The 12,391-nt window shown below is 38.5% G+C and overlaps 1 protein-coding gene across 4 annotated transcripts in view; it reads right to left on the minus strand.

The window, feature by feature from the left end:
- Nucleotides 1-12,391, minus strand: part of srgap1a (SLIT-ROBO Rho GTPase activating protein 1a) — a 132,687-nt gene that overhangs the window by 79,279 nt on the left and 41,017 nt on the right. The window lies entirely within an intron of this gene.

Genomic DNA, 12,391 nt, shown 5'->3' on the forward strand with positions numbered 1-12,391 from the left:
ATAAATACATTTTTCATAATTATTTGTTTTAGAGAATTGTATTACAGCATTACCTCCAAGCATTTGATAGTTTCATTTCTTAAATTCTAAAACTTTTTAAAGCCGTTTACACAAAAACCTCAAACATTTTAGGATTTGTATTTTGTTCTCTTACTTTGCCAAAAATTAACTAAACCTTGACCTTAAAACCAAGGTACGTACCGAACCGTGATTTTACCGTACCATTACATCTACTAGGGGTAGAAGGTTCACTGAACCCATGTACACATGTATCCCAATAATCCACAATTATCATTAATCAGTTATGGTCCTTACAAAATGATCTTAGAAAAAAAAATTGTTCCAAAGCTCTGACCCTTGAATTAGTTTTCTTTATTTAAATCAAACTAATAATATCTGTTAATTAAATGCAAAACTCTTTACATGTATTGGTGCAATACCTCATTGAACAATTTTGATTAGTATTTTTAGTCAAAGCATAATCCTTTTGTAACAGAAATGTACCAATGAGTGCTTTAAACTTTTGGGGGGATTTTTGCCTATAATTCACAATCCTTATGAGAGACAAGAACACACATTTTTTTAATGCATTCTTACTCGTAAATAAGCATAAATAAAAGCATGCTTACAATTGAGCCAATAGGAGCTATTACGTCATTGGTTCTATTCCTACCGTACAACCCAAAAAGCGCCAACAATACTCCATTTACATTTCATGACCTGAATATCAACCAATTATTAGGAATATTGTTGTTATAAGTGCTAACGTTAAATAACTATTTTTAGTCGTGCATTGTCACAGAGGGGTAACTTCCTTATGCTGGCTGTATTGACATCAGCTGGTGGGCTGCTTTCTCGCCTCGGTACTGGTGAAAGTTTATTTTAGATCATGGGTGTCAAACTCTGGCCCGTGGGCCAAATATGGCCCGCCGTTTAATTTCACTTGGCCCGTGAGGTGATATCAAATTAACACTAGAGCTGGCCTGCCGATTATATACAGCGGCGGTGCCGCGGTACACCGCTAATTCTCATACTTGCCAAACCTCCCGGGAGACCCCCAAATTTCAGTGCCCCTCCCGAGAATTGGAGAATTGTAACGTCCCCTTTTCCTCCAGTCCAACGAGTGCTGGCTCAGTTACATAATATGTGCTACTTTGGCACGCACACTGAAGTGAATGCAACGCATACTTGATCTTCAGCGATACAGGTTACACTGAGGGTGCCAGTATAAAAACCTTTAACATTGTTAGAAATATACGCCACACTGTGAATCCACACCAAACAAGAATGACAAACACATTTCGGGAGAACATCCGCACAGTAACACAACATAAACACAACAGAACAAATACCCAGAACCCTTTGCAGCACTAACTCTTCCGGGACGCTACAAGGTGTGTGTATGTGTGTGTGTGTTTGGAGGTAGCGGGGGTGTATATTGTAGCGTCCCGGAAGAGTTAGTGCTGCAAAGGGTTCTGGGTATTTGTCCTGTTGTGTTTATGTTGTGTTACTGTGCGGATGTTCTCCCAAAATGTGTTTGTCATTCTTGTTTGGTGTGGATTCACAGTGTGGCGTATATTTCTAACAATGTTAAAGTTGCTTATACGGACACTCTCAGTGTAAACTGTATCGCTGTTGATGAAGTATGCTTTGCATTTACGTGTGTGTGCGTACAGGAGCAGCTAATATCTTGTGACTGGGCGGGCACGTTGTTAGAAGGGATGAAAAGCGGACGTGACGTCAGCTCGTAAAGGACGTTAAAAGCAGTGCCTGTAAGGCACGCCCCCAAGACTGTGGAATACGAGATATAATGAACACCTTCGTTCGATAATGAGGGATGCCTCAGCTCAAAGCCTGAGCCCCGACATTAATGAACTAGCATCCAAGAAAAGATGGCAGGTATCTGGCTTGGGCACATCAGATTAGATCCGTGTGTTGCAAACTGAGCAGTTTAAAGTCCTGAATGGTTGGTTTATTCATTATTTTATTTTCAAATTTATTAGCCTGTGGAAAAAGTTAATGTTGATATTTACCTCAGAAGGCTGCAAATAGAAGAGGCATTCAATTTTAATTTTAATTGTATTCGATATGCCATTGATATTTTTTAAATTATTATTATTATTATTAGAAACTCGATTTTGCATGTCACTATAAAGTTATATAAGCCTTGCTTGTTCAATATTTAATGCAAAACTTGTTTGGGTCCCTATCAAAAAGGTTCATTTGTTCAACCTTGGCCCGCGGCTTTGTTCAGTTTTAAATTTTGGCCCACTCTGTATTTGAGTTTGACACCCCTGTTCTAGATCATAAATAATGTCTCATCTTGATAGTAAAATGGTGTGTACATAAACTGAGAAGTTGGTACACTTTGACAGCCAACTTCGACCCGGACATGGCGAAAAAGACATGAAAAGACGCTTTGTTCCACACCCCTTTTTTATTCGCGAGAATTATGAGTCATTTTTCATCTAAATGGGAATATATCAACATCCCAACAATCGGCATCCCTGCAGTGAAAGCAGGGATTGTTAAGTAAGTGATGTTTTATTAGGTTTGTTGGCTCTCGTGATGTCTGCAGTGAGTAGCAATCAGTGATGTTGTTAAAGGAAAAAAGCATTTGTGGAATTAATGAGCCGCCATGTGTTTAAAATGACCAAAATACGTAATTATTACATGTTATTATCAATGTGCCTGTTACTACATTACACATACTTACAGTGAATATATACAACCTTGATGGAGGTTTTTGGATGTTTTTGAAGCGCTTTATAGGCAGAATAGCTCCATTGTAAGCAGAATTGTGCTCCTATTTATTTATTTGTTAGAATGCCTAAAAAAAGAAAAACATATACTATTGGCGGCGGGGATATGGCTAGGGGTGTGGTGGGGGATGGTCAATATAACACCATTTTATAATTTGCCTGTATTTTATTTAAAAATAATATACACAGACTTAAAAAACAAATCTGTGTCGAAAAAGTAACAAGGAAGAACCGCAAACACATAGCATCAGCTCAAAGTTAGTAGTGGTGATGGCGCTCTTTAGTCATGTGAGTGCCTTTTGACCAATATTTGAAATCGCCTGAAACCAAGTTGGCCATACTCTCTTTATACACAACACCAGGGGAAACCCTGCTGTTTTTCTGAAGACAACTAATCCTCTTGGCAAAACACTTCAAGTTAGTTGAAAATTCTGAGGAGAAAATGTATGCATTTTCAAAAAGACCATGAACACAACAACCTTAGACTTTGTCTCAGTATATTTATAAAGCCATTCAACTTTAAGCACTTCCTGTTTAGCATTCTCATGTTGGCAGTTCATTAAAGACGTGTTCGGAAAAGAATCTGAGTGTTTTCTCAAGCCGCCACATTGGTAACATCCACAACTTCTACAACGCATTCATTTGTCATCATTCAAATATAAGTATAATCAAATCAAAACATTTGTCAAGCTGACACCATAATAGCCAAATTAAAGGTGACATAACTACAAATTTAACCAAGTGAACATGGTAGATTTAAGCATAAAATTAAATAGAAAAAATAACTAATTCAGAAACACACATTTTTACAATGGAGTTCAGAGTGCACATCGTGCCATCAACAAATTGCGAGCGCTGCACGGAATTCTAACGACAAATATGCTGGTCATATTAAACTCAAGTCTTGCATCTTACCGTTTCCGTATTTTATCTATTCAGTGGATAATTTGCAATAAAAAAAGTATTGTGCATCGCTGCAGCATTAGTCTGCCCCCAGCCACAAAGGAGCAGCTGATGGCTTGCACCTGCGCTGATTGGCGTAGCGGCAGCCAATCCAGAGGGCACTTAAAGTCAGCTGACGCGTCATCTTTAAACAGCGTGATGTGGGTTACACTGAAATTGCTATTGCGACATCCAGTGGACACATTTATAACAGTAGTTTCTTTCATGAAAAAATTGAAGCCCATTTTTATACTTTACAAACTCATTTTGCTGTCCGCGGGCCGGATTAAACATGTTGGCGGGCCTTACACAGCCCGTGGGCCATACGTTTGACACTCCAGCTCAAAAATCATGATTAATCACAGGTTATTATTTGCTTGCATAAATACAATTTGCTTAAGAAAATACCCCAATAAATGGATAAAAAATTTATTTTGTAGTCAAAATGTTCTAAATGTTTTACTGAACTGCAAGCCATTGATTTGCTTAGAACTTGGTGACAGTAAATATAGTAAGAATTAAGTGCATATTTTTGTCTTAAATATTCCATGCTTAACTTAACAAAACACAAATAAACATATTTGTTTAAGAAGAGTATGTCCTGCTTAACTTAAAACAGAATACATTCAGTGTGCAGCTTTATGATAGGGCAGGTCTCTAACTTTCATCACCAAAAAAAATACTTTGGCAAAAACGAGGGGTGAGATATTTGTTGTTCATAAATATGACTGACAACATTTCAATTATGCTTTATTTATGAAGGAGATCTCCTCTCAGTGAGGTTACTGTCTTTATGCTATATTGTGTAATTTGTTATTAAATAAAAACATCACACTATTTAATAGCTCATTATTGAGGAATAAATGGCACGGCACTTATTGTATAGTTTAAGCCACATACCTGTCGCCTACCTAAGGGTGCAAACCATAGGTGTAATACTTTAATTGAATAATGACGTGTGCTCGACCTCGGACCAACTGCACTCAGTGACGAAACAAACACGCTCACATAAATATTGTGCTTATTGCAACCATAGACAGCTGTCGTAAGCAGGGATGCACTGGCAGCCATAATTACGGTAGTTTTAAATGGCTTTGGACAAATCCAACAAGACTGAGTTCAAAAGTAATCCTTGTTATTGAAATAATTGTCTACTAATACAATATGCATGTTTGCGATCCTGAGGTCATAAATTTATCAATTAGTTGATATTCTATGCAATATATTCTCTGTATGTTTCAAGTCTGGAGGCTTCTGTGATGAGGGATTTTTGTACAGTACAAAGCCTGCTGTGATCTTTGCAGACAAAACGATTGAGAGAAGACAAGAACAGCTACTGTACATGTAAAATCTGTTGACAAAAGCCTATATTGTCACATGATACCGATAAACATCAATGCAGTCAAAAGGCAACTGATTTTTCTAACGTTATCTATCACAATACAATCTACACACATTTGGTGTTCTTTGATAATATAACATTTTTGTCATGTTGACAGAATCAGCTTTAGAAAGGGCCATAAAGCTGTCAGCAACAAATTTAGCTGACTGATAGTTTCAGTCAATGTGCCCCAAAGAGCGCACGCTGTTGATACGGACAATGAAATAGCACTGTATGGTCTCTGCTGTGATCAGGTTGGACTATAGTCCCTTTGTTTCTAAACTGGATGATACCCAAATGTTTCTGTGCAGGCCACATCACATTATTCCCAATGCCACTTTCATAATGACAAATATGTTCAAAATAGCAGCTCTGCCAATTCTTTTGTTCAAGAAATTGCCGAGCTAGATGGGTACTAGTCCACAAGCTTTATAGCTTTAGTACATTAAACCCACTGATGTACTGCCAGTACGAGACACAGCATTTTATACTGGGTCTTCTTGCAATTTCTAAAAAGTTACTTGTGGTGAAAGCAGGAACACATTTTCATAAAAGACGAAGTCTCAAAATAGTTTTTACAGTTTTCCCAAGTTGATTACTGTCTCTGCCAACTACTATCTAGGGCACGCCGTACCACATCAATTGTGAGGTTGGGTTTGCAGAGTCTTGAGGGGAACCTGAAAAGGCAGCAGGAGATGAAGTATGGCTTTGGTCATTGGTTTGGCACTAGAGGAAATCGTCACCACCCTTTTTGAGATTTGATGTACAACATGCAAAGCACCATCAAAGCTAATTACATAACACTAAAAAATAATTAAAACCCAACACGTCAATGATTCTTTATTGTCAACACACACTTTCAATTGAGAGTGTGAGTGGAATCGTATGGCAAAAAGAGCTAATTATCCATGGTATACCGTAAAATGTTAAGCATCCCTATAAATCAGCCAATAGCTGCAGTGCTATGTCTATATAGTGAAGTTAGTCACTTTTACAAACCTTTGAACCTGGATCGCAAAAAAAAATTGCTCTTCTATTCACGGTTACATACTGTAGATGAGCTAAAGGGGTATTTGACTTCAGGTGATTTCATTATTTTACAGCACTGTTTGAAAATACCAGAATCTGCTCCAAATGGAAAGACACAAGTACCAGCTACAAGAAGTAGAGCCTTTTTCCCCCTTAATGGTTAATTACAAAGCTATAAAAGCTAGAAATATGAAAGACCACATGGTGTCTTTAAGTTGTTCTGTAAAGAACTTCTGTTGTACATTGTGCCTCTTTATTTGTAACTGTATGTGATATACAGTACGCACACATTAGAAGGTCAATCCCACATTAGGTTTTTTTAGTAAGGCGCCCAGTCCTTTAAAATAGTAACTGTGGTGGATAAAATAAAAAAACATCACATCATAGCCAAACTTACACACAGCATTTTTGCTGCTTAGTAAGGCATTTTATCTCAAATTATTAGAGTTGGCTGTGCGAAAACCATTACGACATCTGACCGACATGATCTTGGCTTTAAAAACCACAGGCAAAGTTCCAATGGAAGCGCTTGCAGGCTACAGTGATCCTGAAAATGGCTGCTAAAATAGAGTGGAAATTAGCTTGAACCAGAATGCTCAGTTTATATTAAAAGTGCTGAATCTATGCAAAATTATATTTTCTCATGCAGAGTAATGATCCTGTGCACATGGACTCCATGAGATATAAATCGGCAGCAACAGTTCAAAGTAGCCCCGCTCATTGAAATTGATTCAATTCTTGACCCTACCAAAACACCACAATTTGAACATGTAACATGCCTTATGTAAAGAAAAACTTTTAGACAAGAACATTGTCTTAAAGACACGACAAGATCATGTACTACAAACAACTAAAGTGGACCGTCGATTCACGAACGCCTCTACTTGCGTCCTTTTTGGTTTATGAACATTTACATTGCACCAAATATGCCTCTTTGTGCGGACCATGTCATGATGTACAAACGCTTCATTCATTCATTCATTCATTCATTCATTCATTCATTTTGCACGCTGCTTGAAGCCATGAAAGGCTGCCGTTGTGATTGATTGATTGAAACTTTTATTAGTAGATTGCACAGTACAGGTTTGGTGATATCAGCACTTCAGTCATCAACAATTATATAATCTGAGAAATGGACATTGTAACAGTGTAGGTCTGACTTTGTAGGATATGTACAGCGAGCAGTGAACATAGTGAGCTCAGAAAGCATAAGAACAAGTATATACATTTGATTATTTACATTTGATTATTTACAATCCGGGGAGGTGGGATGTGGTGGGGGGAGGGTGTTAGTCTAGGGTTGTAGTTGCCTGGAGGTGTCTAAGTGGAGCCACTGCTCTTTTATTACTCCAAAACTCTGAGTGTTCAACAATGCCTCAAATATTCCCAGACACAAGGTACAATTATTTTCCTTATTTTGTTTTTTGGTTTTGGAGCGCACCAACAAAACGCACGAAAATCAAGGTTCCATTGTACAGTAGTTTTATGAAATAATCTAATAATTTTGTTCTGCATTTACCTTGAAAACCAGACTAATGCAGTGTCTCCTTTGGGCTGCTTCTCCTTCCAGTGTTGCCAATACCACTTGTTATAAGCAACTTGTTTTCATAGAGCTGGTTGCTTGTTTCTCTTGTGACCACTGTCGTCTCAGTCGTGTAACAATAGGAACTAAGATATCGCTGTTTTTGTTCCATGTGGACGTATTTGAGTTACCAAGCGAAAAGGGCAGTATTGACAAGTGATATGTTTGTCTGTGTACCAACAGCTTGTGTGATGCGTACTGACACTACGGTGGGGCTGACTCACTGGGTCAGCTGCGAACAGGTGGGATTTTTTTTTAATGGTTTGTTTCTCTGATTTGGTCCTCCGTTTCTTCAACTTTGCACAAGCTTTTTTAGTCTTGATGGTTGGATGGCAGGATTGTGTCGCTCTCTGTGTGGTGCTCAAACACAACACGTCAACTGTCGAATCAAAACTTACGTTTGTTTCTTCTGTAAATTAGGCAGGAACAACAACGTGTAACAATCACTACGTTTCCATGCACTAAATTAGTCTGATTTCTCAAATAGTTAGTTTTTTTGTATTTTCATACCTATGTGTGAAGAAGTCCAAGTGTCCATGCACACTCTCTAATGTGACTATTGGTCATACGCCGCTGATAACTGAATTACTTTTCTGGTTGACCTATGACGTCACATTTGGATTTGCGGATCCTTAAAACTTGTTTTAACTGATGTCCGCTGTAATACTGGCACAGAGTATAAATATTCTGTCTCAAATGGCTATGCTGATGTTAAATAGCAGACAGCGACAATAAATTATCTTGGATTGCGCTACAAACATGACGCTACAACCAAGAATGTATCGGGTCGGATGCAAAGAAAGGCGGCGGAAGAGTTTTTCAAAATAATTTTCAGACGGAGATCATGGAAACAAAACTTTATAATGTCTTAAAGTTCATTCAAAAGGCTCTGTGGATTGATGGAAGGAGTTTTAAATCTGAAGGAAAAGACCGTTAGTGCCCCGACTGAAATCTAGAAGAAGGTTTGTAATTTTTCTGGACTATCTTGCCCGTTTTGCGGGAAGTTAATCAGTTGGGTTGCACAAATGCAGTGTGAAGAGGTTTGTGTACGCTTTATTATTCGCCTTTACTATACCTGCTTCATTATCTTTCATCGTATTTTGTTCGGGAGTCCGAATTAAGCCGGCATTTTACATTTCCTTCGCTACCTTTTCATTTAATTTATTTCTTTATTTCAGGCAATGACATTAAAAAAATAAGTACAAGGTAGACAACACGTAATAATATAAATTAATATAATGCAAAAGGTAATGTACAGTATGTAAGCTTGATGGTCCAGTTTTGCCTGAAAGGGAGTGGGAAGAAGATAATGTATTTAATCCCACCCCCAGTTCTCAATTCAGTGATTAATACATTGAGTTTCACTGTTACTTTGTTTAAGGATTACAATTCAAATGTTGTATCATGGTGGCATTACCACAGGTAACAATAATTATTACACTGTAACAATAATTTGCATCAACAATGTAGGAAGAATGAACATACCAACAATGGTAATAGACAAAATACCAACAATGGTAGTAGACAAAATACCAACAATGATAATAGACAACATAGCAATAATGGTAAGGAAACATAGAGCACATGTTAACACTTTGAGACAGAGTACAACAGCAGGTCAAATTAAAGACCCTCATCTCTATATTTGAACCAGACCCGATGGTTGTATAATAATTTCAATCGATTACCTTCCTAAAAAAACTGTTTATTTTTCTCTACCATCGATGCGTTTCAAAATGTTCTGTTCTTTTAATTTGTGAAGCAAAAAAACAGTCTCCCCTTCATTACAATTGCTGCTATTTTTGGTGAATGGTATCTGCTTTTGGGTTGTATCTCGCGTATTGAGACCAATGCACGCGCGATACGAAGGGTCCCCTACAGCGGTCGAGAGATCTGGTTTCTAATCTCATAATCCAGGTGTGTAAATCCGATTTTTCAAAAACCAAACATGATCGGATTAAGGTGTTTTCATGGGTTGTAGGAGGCTTATTCTGAGCCGAACTATTTGAGAAATCGGACTAATTTAGTGCACGGACATGTACGGACTGTATTAACTCTTTAGTGTTCAAACAGCAAAACCCTGTGACAAATATTATTTCAATTGATGATTTCAAGGTATGCTCGAAATAGGGATGTCCCGATCCAGGTTTTTGCACTTCAGATCCGATACCGATGTTGTTTTTGCACTTCCGATCCGATACCGATACTGGCCGAGCATGTATTAAAGTTTAAAGTTATTTATCCTACTTAGTTGTCAGATTCATGTTGAAAAGGGTTTTAGTACTCTTGATAACAACTAGCCAGCTGAATTAGGTGAGTTTAAATAATACACAATGGAGATGTTGACGTGCGGAGTTTCAAACACTCTTCATTTTCTAGCAGGGGACTTTTCAAATGATGCTACATATTAGCAGTAATGCTACTTTCTATAGCAACGCTTTTGCCCCACACTTGACAAATTACGGTTGTCTGTTCGACATATTCCCACTTGAAGCCAAACCACCGCCAGACGATGGACCCCCTGCTGTTTTTCTTGGGAATTAATGAATTCTTCCTTCATTATTACCGCTCACACGGCTACGCTAGCATCACAGCTAACGTTAGCCATGCTGCTACCTCTCTGCTGGGACAGTGCGTACACATATGTGACGTATGATGTGACAGTATGTGACGTGTGTAAGAAGGTGCGCTTGCTGTCTGTGAGAAGCAGACACAAGAAGGAGTGGGAAGAGCCTGTCGTGTAATGCCAGCAGCTAAAAGCAACTGTGTGAGAACGTATACACGAATATCACGATATAGTCATTTTCTATATCGCACAGAGACAGCTGACATTTTTACCGGTAACTTTTAATTCACATGGCCGTCTTAACGGTTAGGACACAGACCTGTGGATGTGTTGAAAGTGTGCTGGAAAATGGGGAACAGAAATTAGGGAGCAGCAGAAAAGTGGAATGTATCATTTAAATCTGTGCGTTGGAAAACACGGACCGGAATTTTTTAAAAACTGGATCTGGATCGGCATTTTCCCATGCCTTGCTGATACGCATTTTTTGGCAAATATCGGCGGCCGATCCGATCCAAATATCGGATCGGGAAATCCCTAGCTCGAAACTTAAAGCGTAACAAATATCTGAGAGATAGCTCATATCTCAAGTAACAGGTAACTGCACTAAAACATCCAAAAACTGACAACATTAATCCATTTTACATGTTGTGACCTGAATATTAACCAAGTACAAACCCCGTTTCCATATGAGTTAGGAAATTGTGTTAGATGTAAATATAAACGGAATACAATGATTTGAAAATCATTTTCAACCCATATTCAGTTGAATATGCTACAAAGACAACATATTTGATGTTCAAACTGATAAACATTTTTTTTTTTTGCAAATAATCATTAACTTTAGAATTTGATGCCAGCAACACGTGACAAAGAAGTTGGGAAAGGTGGCAATAAATACTGATAAAGTTGAGGAATGCTCATCAAACACTTATTTGGAACATCCCACAGGTGAACAGGCAAATTGGGAACAGGTGGGTGACATGATTGGGTATAAAAGTAGATTCCATGAAAGGCTCAGTCATTCACAAACAAGGATGGGGCAAGGGTCACCACTTTGTCAACAAATGTGTGAGAAAATTGTTGAACAGTTTAAGAAAAACCTCTCAACCAGCTATTGCAAGGAATTTAGGGATTTCACCATCTACGGTCTGTAATATCATCAAAGGGTTCAGAGAATCTGGAGAAATCACTGCACGTAAGCAGCTAAGCCCGTGACCTTCGATCCCTCAGGCTGTACTTCATCAACAAGCGACATCAGTGTGTAAAGGATATCACCACATGGGCTCAGGAACACTTCAGAAACCCACTGTCAGTAACTACAGTTGGTCGCTACATCTCTAAGTGCAAGTTAAAACTCTCCTATGCAAGGCGAAAACCGTTTATCAACAACACCCAGAAACGTCGTTGGCTTCGCTGGGCCTGAGCTTATCTAAGATGGACTGATACAAAGTGGAAAAGTGTTCTGTGGTCTGACAAGTCCAGATTTCAAATTGTTTTTGGAAACTGTGGACGTCGTGTCCTCCGGACCAAAGAGGAAAAGAACCATTTGGATTGTTATAGGCGCAAAGTTGAAAAGCCAGCATCTGTGATGGTATGGGGGTGTATTAGTGCCCAAGACATGGGTAACTTACACATCTGTGAAGGCGCCATTAATGCTGAAAGGTACATACAGGTTTTGGAGCAACATATGTTGCCATCCAAGCAACGTTACCTGCTTATTTCAGCAAGACAATGCCAAGCCACGTGTTACATCAACGTGGCTTCATAGTAAAAGAGTGCGGGTACTAGACTGGCCTGCCTGTAGTCCAGACCTGTCTCCCATTGAAAATGTGTGGTGCATTATGAAGCCTAAAATACCCCAACGGAGACCCCCGGACTGTTGAACAACTTAAGCTGTACATCAAGCAAGAATGGGAAAGAATTCCACCTGAGAAACTTAAAAATGTGTCTCCTCAGTTCCCAAACGTTTACTGAGCGTTGTTAAAAGGAAAGGCCATGTAACACAGTTGTGAACATGCCCTTTCCCAACTACTTTGGCACGTGTTGCAGCCATGAAATTCTAAGTTAATTATTATTTGCAAAATAAAAATAAAGTTTATGAGTTTGAACATCAAATATCTTGTCTTTGT

The sequence above is a fragment of the Entelurus aequoreus genome, linkage group LG24 (genome assembly GCF_033978785.1).
Source record: "Entelurus aequoreus isolate RoL-2023_Sb linkage group LG24, RoL_Eaeq_v1.1, whole genome shotgun sequence".
Taxonomy (NCBI): Eukaryota; Metazoa; Chordata; class Actinopteri; order Syngnathiformes; family Syngnathidae; genus Entelurus; species Entelurus aequoreus.